Consider the following 16,773-nt stretch of genomic DNA (forward strand, 5'->3'; position numbering starts at 1 on the left):
ATGAGGCCATCCTTAAAATAAAACCGGGTAAGGCACCTGGCCCGGACGGAATACCGGGTGATTTATTGATGTCTAACCCATTGGTTTGGGCTGATTTTATTGTAAAAGTTTTGAACCTCATTCAGTTAGGCCAGCAAGTACCGGATTCATGGAAGGGTGCTGAAGTTGTTACCGTTTTTAAAAAGGGTGAGAGAGAGGACCCTGCCAACTACAGACCAATTAGTTTAATTGATGTTATTCAAAAAGTAGTTGGTAGGGTAATTGTAAATAGGATTGAGGGCTGGCTTATGGAAGAAAATATTTTGTCCCACTTCCAGGCTGGATTCAGAAGCAATGTTGGGGCCATTGACCAAGTCTTCAGATTTTGTGCAGTTTTTTGGAAAACAGTGTCAATAGCCAGAGGGAGCCTTTACCTGGCTTTTATTGACCTTAAAACTGCTTTTGACGTAATACCCCGTGTTAAACTTTGGAATGTCCTGCTGGATATGGGGTTCCCATCCTATCTGCTAAATCTTATCATTAAACTCCATGAGGGTACTTATGCGAAGATACGCTGGGGGGCGCAGGGGCAACTCACTAAGAGTATACCTGTTAACAGAGGGGTGCGGCAGGGGTGTGTGATGGCCCCCACTTTATTCTCCCTCTTTATAAATGGGGTGGTGAAACATTTGAATGAGACACCGGCAGACGCCCCCATTGTGGCTGGGGAGAAAACGCCATCCCTCCTCTTTGCCGACGACACCCTCCTCTTATCAAAAACCCCCACAGGCCTTCAAACCCTTCTTGATCAGTTTAGTGTTTTTTGTCAGGAACGGGGACCTACAATAAACACAACTAAAACTAAACTAATGGTTATGACCACCAAGAAGAAATACAGGAATATCCACTTGACCCTGAATGGATCTCCTTTAGAGGTGGTCGATGAGTTTGATTACCTTGGTGTTAGGATTAATAATCATTTGAAATGAGAACCCCATATATGTAAAATGGTTTTAAATCTTAAAAGGGTTTCCGGCACAATTTTAAAAAACCAACGTCTCTCTGTAAGTAGGCCAGTTGCACCTGCCTTATCAGTTTATGAGGAAAAAGCAATTGCCTCAGCTGTTTATGGCTCGGAATTGTGGGGCAATGAGAATACCAACGACCACGTCCGATCAGAGAATAAGTTTATGAGGGACTTGGTGTCGCTTCCATCCTCTACCCCACTCAAACCTTTATTCTTAGACCTAGGTAGAAAGTCTATTCGGGACATCCTCCAGCTTCGTCCCCTTTTATATTGGGTCCGTTTGAGGAGGACCCCTGAATTAGCTAACTATGCCCTTGTGTTAGATGAAATGTTAAAATGAAACACTTCAGGCAAAATAAAGTGGCTAAATGTTTTAAAAAATCTTGTAGTAAGTGTGGGTTTAAGCGACGCTTGGGTTTCCCAATCACCTCCACCAAAACAAGTGGTGAAAAAATTATATTGGGATTGGATAGAGGCCAAGGCGCTACAGAACCCAAACTGGGGGCATTTGACCGAGACTTTTCTGACCCATAAATGTACCCTAAAATTGGAATTGTTTTTGGATTTTATTCAGATTCCTCGGGAAAGGACTTTATATCTTAAATTTAGACATGGAACATTGCCCCTCAAAACTGTTACATCTAGATGGAACAATAGGAGGGAAGATGATACAATGTGCCCAGGTTGTATAAATCCCGAAGAATCATTGGGCCACTTTTTCTTTGCCTGCAAGGCATACATCGTACCTAGGAAGAAATGGTTAAAACCAGTACTAAAGAATCTTGGTGTTAGAGATTATAAATCAGCTTTGCGTATTCTTAGCTCCGACACCTCTTCTATGGTTACTATTTGTGGGGTTGCAAAGTTTTTATCATGTGCCTGGATTATTAGGACTAAGATTTAAAAAAATGCTCATCAAGTCAATTTTTCCACATAACTCTTAGATGTATTTTTGTAAATAATGAACTGTTTTTATAATTATGTGTGTATTATATGTTTGTACTTTTTATGATACATGTGTCGAATAAAAGTATAATGACTTGACCATATACCCTAATATGCACACACTTCATCTGAGAGAGGGGGCTGAAAGGAAAGGGCTGTCCCTCCCCACACCCTAATACGCACACCTGTCTTCTGAGAGAGAGGTCTGAAAGGAGAGCCTGGTCTCTCTCCACACCCTACTATGCACACACATCATTACAAAGAGAGGTCTCAGCAGAGAGGCCAGTTCCTCTACGCACCCTACTATGTACACCCGCCATTGCAAGAGTAATGACACCTCAAAAAAAGATTGCTGGGGACATGTCTTGATATCAGAGTTACAATAGCTGATCAAATAATTAATTTCTATTGAATAATTATCTGTCCAATACACACATTTTATAAAGATATAGCAAAATTTAAACCATATTCTGTTTTGTTACAATAAAAAAACATTGTTTTACTAAAATAATGTCAGAAACAAAAATACATTATAAAGTTATTCTGTCACACAAACACTCAGAAAAATAATCAAGGGGTGGGTGATAAATTGCACTCGGCAGGCGGAGTTTGTGGAGTTTTTCCAACTCCACATTATGCTTGTAAGATGGAGTAAAACTAACCCCAGGTGGAGCTGGCGTAGTGCCACTAAGTGGAGTTCCATGAAGTTGGGAAAAAACTCAGTGGAACTCCTCTTCCCGCCTCCACCACCCCTAATAAAAAAATATTAAAACACAAATTTAAAAAGAAAAAAGTCTCTTAACTGTACTGTGGCATCTCTGAGCTGCCCTCCTCCTCCTCACCGTGGTCCGTGGTCTCTCTCCCTCAAACCCCTATATCCGACATACGTTGGGTGAGAACTGCACACTTACGTCAGACGTAGGGGGTTTGCAGGAGAGAGACCATATATATACATATAATACTTACTATAGCAATCAGAGTGGCTCATCTTTCCCCGCCCAAGCATCGTTGTGGGGGATTTTCGGTGAAATATATATATATATATTGTGACCAAGCTCACTGTGTCGAGTGAAATGCGTCATGGCAGGCATTATGCCTGTTTAATTTTGTGGACTATCTATTAATAAATTCACTGACTATCCATCAACATTGCGTTGTAAATCGCAAGTTCTTTGGGAGTGCCTGAGGTCCGTGGATGGTGGTTCTGTCAGATCGAGTGGCAGACAGGAGTTTTCGTGTGAGATGTATATATATATATATATTCACTGAAAAAACCATAGGTTTGACACCAGTTATAGTTAGCTGGAAATTTTACTGACATAAAACCACTGAAATTCCCACGTTATAGTTAGTTGGACTCACTATAACTCGCGCGCCCGCAATGCACTGCTGATGTTGTCACATATTACATTATTCATGACATGGTTAGTGACATCACTGATGACATCTCAAATGACATCACTGATGACATCACTGATGACATCTCAAATGACATCACTGATTTCCAGCTAACTATAACTGGTGTCAAACCTATGGTTTTTTCAGTGAATTTCATAGGTTTTTTAATAGCTAATTTCTATAGCTATGAAATATAATATTTTTTAAAATGAATCCTATATTGTATATTTAAGTAATACTATTTTTTTTATGTATATTGTTCATGTTTAATTATTTTTTCTTATTTTCCCTAGAGCGCTCCCGGGGCGCGTACCGGTGAGCGCACAGGTAAGCGCAGTCTTGCAACGCTCCCCGGTGCGCGTACCGGTGACTGTCCCGTTAGCGCTATTTCCGCGAACGAAAACATCATCGTGACGTATCGCGTAGCCACGTGATGCGTCTTATGATGCACAGCGTAAGCGGCCCCAGGGCGCGCATCGGTGCGCGCCCCCGGGCGCGTAGCGTAAGCGCGTCGGGTCATGTGACCTGAAAACTAACACTTTTCATTGGTTCAGAACAGTTTTGTTTTCCAAATGATGAAAGCCCCAACCTTTTTTCCTCATTCTCACTTTGAGTGAGGAAGACCTGTTTCTATTCATTGAGAAATGGCTACAGTAGCACCAGCAGCAGGAGCATCTGCACCACCACCACCACCACCACCACCACCACAATGACCACCACAACACCACATTGGTGGTGAAGAAGAAGAGGAGGAGGAGGAGGAGGAGGAGGAGGAGGAGAGGCAGTTCCTGCCTGAAGATAATACCCCATATAAACCTAAGGAGCACTTTATGTGGGAGTTTTTTAAAATCCCAAGGGACCAAAAGAAAGTCAATGCGCCAAAAGTGACATGTCTGATCTGTGGCACTGTACTTTCCAGGGGGAACCCTGCAAAAAAATATTCATTTGGGAACCATACAATGCTTCGCCACATGCAACGCAGGCACCCTAACAACTATGCTGCGGCAGAGGTCAGAGAACTGACCAGAAACCCTCCCCAATCTTCTCCGAGCACCTCCAAAAGCAAACAACCCACTCCATCGGGTCCAGAGACCAGGGAGATGGTCCCAAACATCCAACGCCAGTTTGGAGATTACAAAATAGCTTGTATATTTTGCGGGACTACAATTTCCTATGGTGAGCAAAGCATCAAACTCATCAACCGTGCTGGAGACAACCACAACTGCAGAAAGAAACCTTAATTTTTTTCTGATTTTTTTTGCTCCAGTTGAGCCGTTTACAATTCCCTGTTTTATGTTTGTCCCCATAAAAACTACAAAAAAATATAAAATTGTTCATAAAAGCCAAAAAAAGTAAAAAATGTTCAAAAAAACAATAAAAAAATATAAAACAACAAAAAGAATAAAAAAAACAGTTCTTTTTAGAACTACCTCCAATTTATTAAAAAAATTCTACATTTTTTAAAAACTCTGTCATTCTTTTTTCTCCATGGTGCGCTCCCCGGTGCGCATACCGGGCGCTCCCCCCGCATAAATCGAAAAAAAAATATTTTTTTTTTGCCCCGCGGGGCCCTTTTATGGATTTTAATTACCTTAAGAAGCATATCACTATAGATTCAAAGAGATTATAAAGACTATTAAAATTCAACTTTATATAAATGAATAAATAAATCTAAAAAATGTGTATATATGTGTGTGTGTGTGTATTGGAGGTGTTGTGGAAATGAAATAAAAAGCTATATATATATATATATATATATAAGGAGGCAGCAGAAAGACATGCTGTCCCCCTAGATTTAGAGTGGGGGTGTCTAAGGGATAACTACTGATAGTAGATGCATACTATTCATAACAAAGTTTTACGATTGTGCAGCACTCTCGCTCGGCTGTGAATAGTAAAAAGGAGGAGATGAGTTCTCAAAACTCTCTATTAGTAGGAATGCATATTATGGTTCTGGTTTTTGAGAGGAAGTGTTAAAGAGATAAGTACTGTGGTACTGAGATTATTAGAAAGCTAAATATGATATAAAAAAAAATGTTATGATCTCTCAAGCTTCACAGGATCATGAAAAGTAGGAAGGAATAGGTGATGCTTGAGTATCATCTGCTATGCACACTTGTTACTTATGAAGGAGGCTTACTGGACATGGCGTTTATCAGACTCTAATATTTATGCTCATTGGTTTGAGAAGAGTTGTGAGTAGAGTTAAGGCTCATCCAAACACCCTACTAAGCACACCCATCATCTGAGATAGAGGTCTGAAAAGAGACCCAGTTCCTCCCCAAACCCTACTATGCACACCTTTCATTACAGAGAGAGGTCTTAGCAGAGAGGCCAGTTGCTCCATATACCCTAATATGCACACACTTCATCTGAGAGAGGGGGCTGAAAGGAAAGGGCTGTCCCTCCCCACACCCTAATACGCACACCTGTTTTCTGAGAGAGAGGTCTGAAAGGAGAGCCTGGTCTCTCTCCACACCCTACTATGCACACACATCATTACAAAGAGAGGTCTCAGCAGAGAGGCCAGTTCCTCTACGCACCCTACTATGTACACCCGCCATTGCAAGAGTAATGACACCTCAAAAAAAGATTGCTGGGGACATGTCTTGATATCAGAGTTACAATAGCTGATCAAATAATTAATTTCAATTGAATAATTATCTGTCCAATACACACATTTTATAAAGATTTAGCAAAATTTAAACCATATTCTGTTTTGTTACAATAAATAAACATTGTTTTACTAAAATATTGTCAGAAACAAAAATACATTATAAAGTTATTCTGTCACACAAACACTCAGAAAAATAATCAAGGGGTGGGTGATAAATTGCACTCGGCAGGCGGAGTTTGTGGAGTTTTTCCAACTCCACATTATGCTTGTAAGATGGAGTAAAACTAACCCCAGGTGGAGCTGGCGTAGTGCCACTAAGTGGAGTGCCATGAAGTTGGGAAAAAACTCAGTGGAACTCCTCTTCCCGCCTCCACCACCCCTAATAAAAAATATTAAAACACAAATTTAAAAAGAAAAAAGTCTCTTACCTGTACTGTGGCATCTCTGAGCTGCCCTCCTCCTCCTCACCGTGGTCCGTGGTCTCTCTCCCTCAAACCCCTATATCCGACATACGTTGTGTGAGAACTGCACACTTACGTCAGACGTAGGGGGTTTGCAGGAGAGAGACCATATATATACATATAATACTTACTACAGCAATCAGAGTGGCTCATCTTTCCCCGCCCAAGCATCGTTGTGGGGGATTTTCGGTGAAATATATATATATATATATATATTGTGACCAAGCTCACTGTGTCGAGTGAAATGCGTCATGGCAGGCATTATGCCTGTTTAATTTTGTGGACTATTTATTAATAAATTCACTGCTCTATCCATCAACATTGCGTTGTAAATCGCAAGTTCTTTGGGAGTGCCTGAGGTCCGTGGATGGTGGTTCTGTCAGATCGAGTGGCAGACAGGAGTTTTCGTGTGAGATATATATATATATATATATATATATATATTCACTGAAAAAACCATAGGTTTGACACCAGTTATAGTTAGCTGGAAATTTTACTGACATAAAACCACTGAAATTCCCACGTTTTAGTTAGTTGGACTCACTATAACTTGCGCGCCCGCAATACACTGCTGATGTTGTCACATATTACATCATTCATGACATGGTTAGTGACATCACTGATGACATCTCAAATGACATCACTGATGACATCTCAAATGACATCACTGATTTCCAGCTAACTATAACTGGTGTCAAACCTATGTTTTTTTCAGTGAATTTAATAGGTTTTTTAAATCCTAATTCCTAACTATTACTGGTGTGAAACCTATGGTTTTTTCAGTGAATTTCATAGGTTTTTTAATAGCTAATTTCTATAGCTATGAAATATAATATTTTTTAAAATGAATCCTATATTGTATATTTATGTAATACTATTTTTTTTATGTATATTGTTCATGTTTATTTATTTTTTCTTTTTTGCCCTAGAGCGCTCCCGGGGCGCGTACCGGTGAGCACACCGGAAAGCGCAGTCTTGCAGCGCGCCCCGGTGCGCGTACCGGTGACTGTCCCGTTAGCGCTATTTCCGCGAACGAAAACATCATCGTGACGTATCGCGTAGCCGCGTGATGCGTCTTATGATGCACAGCGTAAGCGGCCCCGGGGCGCGCCCCGGTGCGAGCCCCCGGGCGCGTAGCGCAAGCGCGTCGGGTCATGTTACCTGAAAATAACACTTTTCATTGGTTCAGAACAGTTTTGTTTTCCAAATGATGAAGCCCCCACCTTTTTTCCTCATTCTCACTTTGAGTGAGGAAGACCTGTTTCTATTCATTGAGAAATGGCTACAGTAGCAGCAGCAGCAGGAGTATCTGCACCACCACCACCACCACCACCACAAGGACCACCACAACACCACATTGGTGGTGAAGAAGAAGAGGAGGAGGAGGAGGAGGAGGAGGAGAGGCAGTTCCTGTCTGAAGGTAATACCCCATATAAACCTAAGGAGCACTTTATGAGGGAGTTTTTTAAAATCCCAAGGGACCAAAAGAAAGTCAATGCGCCAAAAGTGACATGTCTGATCTGTGGCACTGTACTTTCCAGGGGGAACCCTGCAAAAAAATATTCATTTGGGAACCATACAATGCTTCGCCACATGCAACGCAGGCACCCTAACAACTATGCTGCGGCAGAGGTCAGAGAACTGACCAGAAACCCTCCCCAATCTTCTCCGAGCACCTCCAAAAGCAAACAACCCACTCCATCGGGTCCAGAGACCAGGGAGATGGTCCCAAACATCCAACGCCAGTTTGGAGATTACAAAATAGTTTGTATATTTTGCGGGACTACAATTTCCTATGGTGAGCAAAGCATCAAACTCATCAACCGTGCTGGAGACAACCACAACTGCAGAAAGAAACCTTAATTTTTTTCTGATTTTTTTTGCTCCAGTTGAGCCGTTTACAATTCCCTGTTTTTTGTTTGTCCCCATAAAAACTACAAAAAAATATAAAATTGTTCATAAAAGCCAAAAAAAGTAAAAAATGTTCAAAAAAACAATAAAAAAAATATAAAACAACAAAAAGAATAAAAAAAACAGTTCTTTTTAGAACTACCTCCAATTTATAAAATAAATGCTACATTTTTAAAAAACTCTGTCATTCTTTTTTCTCCATGGTGCGCTCCCCGGTACGCTCCCCGGTGCGCATACCGGGCGCTCCCCCCGCGTAAATCGAACAAAAAACTATTTTTTTTTTGCCCCGCGGGGCCCTTTTATGGATTTTAATTACCTTAAGAAGCATATCACTATAGATTCAAAGAGATTATAAAGACTATTAAAATTCAACTTAGGGGGTCAGGGGGGTCTACCCTGCCCTCTTTTGGTCATTTCCCCCTTTGTTTTTGCCACCTCTTGTGTCTCGACCCTACCGAGACACAAGATGGCGGCCGCTCCGGACTGTTTGGAATGTTGACAGACACCCGAGAGCCAATCAGCTTTCCGCTCGCGAACTCGCGTAGCGCGCTGGTACGCGCCCTGTGCGCGTACCGGGGCGCGTTTATAGATATATATATTGTTTTGAACCTAAATTACTCAAAATCCACTGGAGCACATATCTTGAGACATAGCAAAGGCACATCGGGCTACCAGTCCCTACAATTTTGCCAAGTTTGGTGGAAATCCATTCAGCCGTTCGGGCTAAAAGTGAGTCCAACCGCCCTATGGAAATTAACATGGGGAAAACAAGTTTTGGGACCCCCCTTTTATCTCGGCCCCCCCTTGACGAATCCCCCCCAAACTTTCAGGGAAGGAGCGGAGCGGAGCTGGCCATTTTCTTGGAGAAATTCAGCCAATTCCGTCCATCAACGCCAAAGTTATTCCCAATAGAATGTTGCGGATTTCCTATGGAAACTAGGTCCTAACTATAACTACCTACTGGCAACCGCCAGTAGGTAATATATATATATATATATGTGTGTGTGTGTGTGTATATATATATATATATATATATATATATATATATATATATATATATATATATATATATATATATATATATATATATATATATATATATATATAAATATTTTCAACACCAAGCTAAGGAGCACTCACAGGTACCAGGGTTCAATTAATTGATCCCAAGAGGCACGTTTCGGCTTCTGTACCTTCTCCAATATATTTATACATACATATATATGTATAACCTACTGGCGGTCACCAGTAGGTAGTTATAGTTAGGACCTCGTTTCTATTCAAATAGCATTTTCTTTTTGCCTATGTGTGTGTATATATATATATATATATATATATATATATATATATATATATATATATATATATATATATATATATATATATATATATATTACCTACTGGCGGTCGCCAGTAGGTATATATAGTTAGGATTTTTTCTCTATGGGATTTTTGAAAATTCTATGTCTAATAACTTTGGCGTTTGTGGACGGTTCTCGGGTGTCTGTAAACATTCGAAACAGTCCGCAGTGGCCGCCATCTTGTGTCTCGGTAGGATTGAGACACAAGAGGTGGCAAAAATCAAAGGGGGAAATGAGCAAAAGGGGGCAGGGTACACCCCCCTGACCCCCTAGTTTTGATGTGGGGGCCATAAAAGGGTCCCGCGGGTAAAAAAAAATTTTTTTAAAAATCGATTTTCGCGGGGGGAGCGCCCGGTACGCGCACCGGGGAGCGTACGGGGGAGCGTACCATGGAGATAAAAAATGACAGACTTTTTTTAAAAAAAAAATAGCATTTTTTTATAAATTGGAGGTAGTTCTGAAAAGAACTTTTTTTTGTTTTTGTTGTTTTATATTTTTTTTAGACTTTTTAAAACGATTTTATATTTTTTTGGGATTTTTGTCAGGGGAAAAACAAAAACAGGGATTCCAAAACTGCTCAACAGGAGCAAAAAAATGTGAAAGTTTAGGGACTGGCAGTGCAGCGGTGTTGCTGTTTCTTTATCAATCAATCAATCAATCAATCAGTGACACTTATATAGCGCGCTAACTACCCGTAGGGTCTCAAGGCGCTGGGGGGGGGGGGGTGCCGCTACTGCTCGAACAGCCAGGTCTTCAGCTTCTTCCTGAAGGCGAGGTGGTCTTGGGTCAGGCGCAGGTCGGTCAGGAGGGAGTTCCAGGTCTTGGCGGCCAGGTAGGAGAAGGACCTTCCTCCCGTAGTCGCTCTTCGGATGCGGGGGACGGCGGCGAGGGCGTGGTTGGCTGATCGGAGGTGGCGGTTGGGCGCGTAGAAGTTGATTCGGCTGTTGAGGTAGCTCGGACCCTGGTCGTGTAGGGCTTTGTGTGCGTGGGTGAGGAGGCGGAAGGTGATTCTTTTGTTGACGGGGAGCCAGTGGAGGTCTCTCAGATGTCCGGTGATGTGGCTGGTTCGTGGGATGTCGAGGATGAGTCTGGCTGAGGCGTTCTGGATCCGCTGGAGTCTCTTCTGGAGCTTGGCGGTGGTACCGGCGTAGAGGGCGTTGCCGTAGTCCAGTCGGCTGGTGACGAGGGCCTGGGTGACGGTCCTCCTGGTCTCGGTGGGGATCCACCAGAAGATCTTCCGTAGCATGCGTAGGATGTTGAAGCAAGCCGAGGAGACGTTGTTGACTTGTCTGGTCATGGATAGGGAGGAGTCCAGGATGAAGCCCAGGTTGCGTGCATGGTCTGTCGGTTTGGGTGCGTTGCCCAGGGCGGGAGGCCACCAGGAGTCGTCCCAGGCGGAGGGTGAAGAGCCCAGGATGAGGACCTCCGTCTTGTCAGAGTTCAGTTTCAGGCGGCTGGTCGTCATCCACTCGGCTACCTCTTTCATCCCTTCGTGCAGGTTGGCTCTGGCGGAGGCGGGGTCGTTGGTCAGGGAGAGGATCAGCTGGGTGTCGTCGGCGTAGGAGATTATGCTGAGGTTGTGTTTGCGTACGATGGCTGCGAGGGGGCTCATGTAGACGTTGAAGAGGGTGGGGCTCAGAGATGACCCTTGGGGGACGCCGCAGATGACTTCGGACGCCGCAGATGACTTTATGGCAATGAGTTCAACACTCTGCTCCCCATAGCAGAGCAGTTCGTCACACTCCGTGCACAGAAATTTGATCCCTGCAAACACCGGCTGTATGTTAGGGACCATTCTTCCACGGGGTGGTCCCGAAGGTGTTGCTCCACCAGTGGAGGTGCTGCCGCCATCTGTGGGTAAATTCCGTGCCAGCTCTCTGACACTCTCCCTGGCAAAGTTGTTTGGGTGTCTTCTTTTGACATGCCTGATTAAATTGGCATTTCCAAAGCTATATTTTTTCAGAGGATTGCCTCTGGATAAAGTACTACCACATATTTTGCAGGTTACTTTTGGAGCGTTGACTTTTTTTTGTCCTTCAGGGATGTCATAGAATTTCCAGATGAAATGGTCTTTTTTCTTCTGCTGAGGAGGGTCCTCATCTAAAAATCCGTCGGAATCACTGCTGGATGACTCTCTTGCAGCCATTGCTGTAGATCAGGAAAGTAGGAGATGAAGACAGTACACAGAACAGCTCTTGCTCTCTCCAAGTACAAAGCAATAGTGAGAGAAATGGGTGGGTTTCACACAATTTGGAAAAAAAAAAGTTCTGAACCAATGAAAAGGGTTATTTTAAAGTCACATGGTTTGACGCGCTTACGCTACGCGCCCCGGGGCGCGTCCCGGGGCGTGTTTCATAAGTGCATCAGGGCGTTTACGTTGCGCGATCGTCTGTGCTTCCGGGTGCGCTTACGCGGTGCGTCATAAGACGCATTTCGCGGCTACGCGATACGTGTCTTATGACGCAAGGCGTGGCGGCTATGCAATACGTCACGATGTTGTTTTCGTTCGCGGCAATAGTGCTATCGGGGCGCTCATCGGTACGCGCCCCGGGGCGCGCCGCAAGATTGCGCTTACCCGTGCGTTCACCGGTCCGCGCCCCGGGAGCGCACCGAAAAGAATAAAAAAAAAAAAATGACATAATTATACAATATAAAATTAGCTTTAAAATTTATTTATTTTTAAAACTATAAAGATTTGCTATTAAAAAACCTATGAAATTCACTGAAAAAACCATAGGTTATAGACCATATATAGTTAGGAATTAGCATTTACAAAACCTTGAAAATTCACTGAAAAAACCATAGGTTATAGACCATATATAGTTAGGAATTAGCATTTACAAAACCTTATTTTACTCACACAAAACCATTGAAATTCCATATATAGTTAGTTGCACTAACTATATATCGCGCACCCGCAATCCACTGCTGATGATGTCACATATTACATCATTCATGACATGGTCAGTGACATCACTGATGACATCACTGATGACATCTCAAATGACATCACTGATGACATCACTGATGACATCTCATTTGACATTACTGATCACATCACTGATGACATCATTCATGTGATGATACGATGAACCTCTTCAGGCTCTAATATAACCTTAGATACACTCAGTGTAAACAGACACTCACAGACTGTCACTCATCCATGGAGTTACTCACACACCTAGTCAGTCTTGCAAAGAATCAATCACACCTCCATTTCCTCAACTATATAGTTATACACACCTTACTTATTGAAACATATACTAACACATATTTACTCTGTTATACAATCCCTGATACAAGTTCACAATGATCCATACAGCCACTCACACATTCACTGGCTCTTATGCACAGTTATTTATATATGTCAACTCTCACATGTACTGTGTTTTACATATGTACTTACTTTGACATGTAGCACTGAGATATCCATTCACTCACCAATACACTCATGCACACAGTCAACCGCCCATACAGCTGTTTCCACATGCACTTTTGAACCCATACATCTAGTGAATCAACTGCTCACACATCTATGCACAGAGTCATACACCTCCCAGACACCCACACACACACTCAGTCTCCCATACAAATACTTGGCCAACCAATCAATAACCCATATAGTTAGTCATATAGCTAATGATCAACACATGCATCAGATTACAGAACAACAGACACAATGATGCACAATTTAAAACAGTTTAGTCACTAACCCATGCACTCAGTGAGACACATTTAATCACTCACTTATACAGTCAGTCATGCACCTACTAAATCCTTCATCCAGACACTTATACATCCACTCATTCTTCAATATGTAAGACATATTTTAACTTTACAGAAACATACAGTCACTGGATGTTGTCATCAGTGATGTCATCAGTGATGTCATTTGAGATGTCATCAGTGATGTCATCAGTGATGTCACTGACCATGTCATGAATGATGTAATATGTGACATCATCAGCAGTGGATTGCGGGTGCGCGATATATAGTTAGTGCAACTAACTATATATGGAATTTCAATGGTTTTGTGTGAGTAAAATAAGGTTTTGTAAATGCTAATTCCTAACTATATATGGTCTATAACCTATGGTTTTTTCAGTGAATTTTCAAGGTTTTGTAAATGCTAATTCCTAACTATATATGGTCTATAACCTATGGTTTTTTCAGTGAATATATATATATATATATATATATATATATATATATATATATATATATATATATATATATATATATATATATATATATATATATATATATATATATATATATATATATATATATATATATATATATATATATATATATTACCTACTGGCGGTCGCCAGTAGGTATATATAGTTAGGATTTTTTCTCTATGGGTTTTTTGAAAATTCTATGTCTAATAACTTTGGCGTTTGTGGACGGAATTGGCTGAAATTTTCAGGAAAATGGCACATTTTGTTTCTGAGCAGCCCTTGAAAATTTGGGGGGGGTTCGTCCAGTGGGGGCCGAGAAAAAAGAGGGGTCCCAAAACGTGTTTTTAACATTGAGTTTTCCATAGGGCGGTTGGCCTCACTTTTAGCCCGAACGGCTGAATGGATTTGCACGAAACTTGGCAAAATTGTAGGGACTGGTAGCCCGATGTGCCTTTTGTAGGTCTCAATATATGTGCTCCAGTGGATTTTGAGAAATTAACGTTTAAAAAAAGATATATATCTGTAACAGCGGACCAGTTAGCGCACTGGTTCGCGGACTTTTCGCGCAACGGAGCTTTGTGAAGCGAAGCTGATTGGTTCTCTGGCGTCTGTCAACATTCCAAAAAGTCCGTAGCGGCCGCCATCTTGTCTCTCGGTAGGATCGAGAGACAAGAGGAGGCCAAAGCGAAGGGGCAAATGACCATAAGGGGGAATAGTAGATCCTCGCTGACCCCCTAGGTTTGATGTGGAGGTTTTAAAAGGGCCCCGCGGGGCAAAAAAAAAAAATTATAATAATAATCTTACGGCTGAATGGATTTGCACGAAACTTGGCAAAATTGTAGGGACTGGTAGCCCGATGTGCCTTTGCTAGGTCTCAATATATGTGCTTCAGTGGATTTTGAGAAATTAACGTTCAAAAAAAGATATATATCTGTAACAGCGGACCGCTTCGCGTACTTTTCGCGTTACGGAGCTTTGCAAAGCGAAGCTGATTGGCTCTCCGGTGTCTGTAAACATTCCAAACAGTCCGTAGCGGCCGCCATCTTGTCTCTCGGTAGGATCGAGAGACAAGAGGAGGCCAAAGCGAAGGGGCAAATGACCATAAGGGGGCATAGTAGATCCTCGCTGATCCCCTAGGTTTGATGTGGAGGTTTTAAAAGGGCCCCGCGGGGCAAAAAAAATAAATAATAATAATAATCGAACGGCTGAATGGATTTGCACGAAACTTGGTAAAATATTAGGGACTGGTAGCCCGATGTGCCTTTGCTAGGTCTCAATATATGTGCTTCAGTGCATTTTGAGAAATTAACGTTCAAAAACAAGATATATATCTGTAACAGCGCTCCGCTTCGCGGAGATAAAATTATATCTGTATTACGTAGCTGTTGCTAACACCAGTTAGCGACGGCTAGTAGGAGATAGCGACCATCTTGGGCCCCACTTTGCATGTGAGTGATATTTATCACTAATGACATGCAAAGTGGGCATGCCAAGATGTTAGCGACTGGAAACAGTCGCTAACATCGCTATCTCCTATTATCAACTTTTGGAAATATTCGAGATAAGCGCGAATATCTCCAAAAAGTAACAGCTGCCCTGAGCAGTTCTTAGCCATGTTATCCAATGGGAGGTGGATAACATGGCTAAGAGCATTAGCTCGGTAATGCATGAATATCGCGGAGTTTTCAGCGATATTAATGCATTGCGCTCGTTTTTTATCGTATTTGCGATAAACCTTGATAATAGCAAGGTTTATCTGCGATAATTTCTGACGGTAAAAAAATCTTTGCAATGCATCGTTAGGGATAAATATCGCTTAACTTTGGTAATATGCCCCAACGTCTGTTAACGTTCGATTCGAAGGAAATCAGGAATTGTTGAAAAACATTGTGTGCGCCATCTTGTCTTTTTTCAAATGCCACACTTTTGTCGTGCACGGCAGCCATTTTAGATGCCTTGACCAGATCCACTCTGTGCACGCTGTCGATCCTTAGCATGGCTCCCCACCCTCGCAAGCATCTCCCCCAGGCAGTGGTCACCCCCGCTCTCTGTTTTATGCATGGGTAATAAACCTCCCCCCATCTGCGCTGTTCTTCCCTGAGAATCACACCCTGTGCCCGCCCGACACCTCCCTTTCGCCCTATTCACTACCGCACCCTCTGACACTCCTTTTCCTCTGTGTCCGATTGTCCAGGCCGGTCCTAGGCTATCAGCTAGCCCTGCAGATGTAGTTTATAGCCACAGCTGTAAAGAATCACCCGTCTTCAAAGGAGTTATAGTAGATCAAGGCCCACACTCGATGAGATCCGTCACAGCAGAAGCGTTGCTATTATCTGAAAACCATCCTGTATTGTGATTGGGGAGGGGACCGAGCGTGAAGCGGAAGATTCCAGGGATGACTCTTTGTACATCAAAGTTTTTACAATTATGTGTCACATTAAAAATATATAGCACTCCGACAAAGTAGTAAGATTATAAAACTTTAATAATTTATAAATATATACAAGAAAACAAAAATAGTAATAACATATAAACATTTTTAGAGAAAAACAACGAAGTAGCGGTCGGCTGTGCGAATAGTCCCAACGCAGCACAACGTCCAGATTTCCGGCGTGGGGCGTCGCGGGGGGTGGGTGATCAGTAGCAAACTGTTGTGCGAATAGTTCCAAGGCAGCAGAACGCGCCGAAATCTAGATGACACAAAAGTGATGTCTAGTAAGTTGCCACCCAGCAAATAACGGCGTGGGGCGTCGCGGGGGGTGGGTCATCAGTAGCAAACTGTTGTGCGAATAGTTCCAAGGCAGCAGAACGATGGCACCAAGGTGATGTCCAGTAAGTTGCCGCACTGGTTTTGGTATCCTACAATGCTGCTCCGAATAACGGCGTGGAG

Source organism: Lissotriton helveticus, chromosome 6 (genome assembly GCF_964261635.1).
Source record: "Lissotriton helveticus chromosome 6, aLisHel1.1, whole genome shotgun sequence".
Classification (NCBI taxonomy): domain Eukaryota; kingdom Metazoa; phylum Chordata; class Amphibia; order Caudata; family Salamandridae; genus Lissotriton; species Lissotriton helveticus.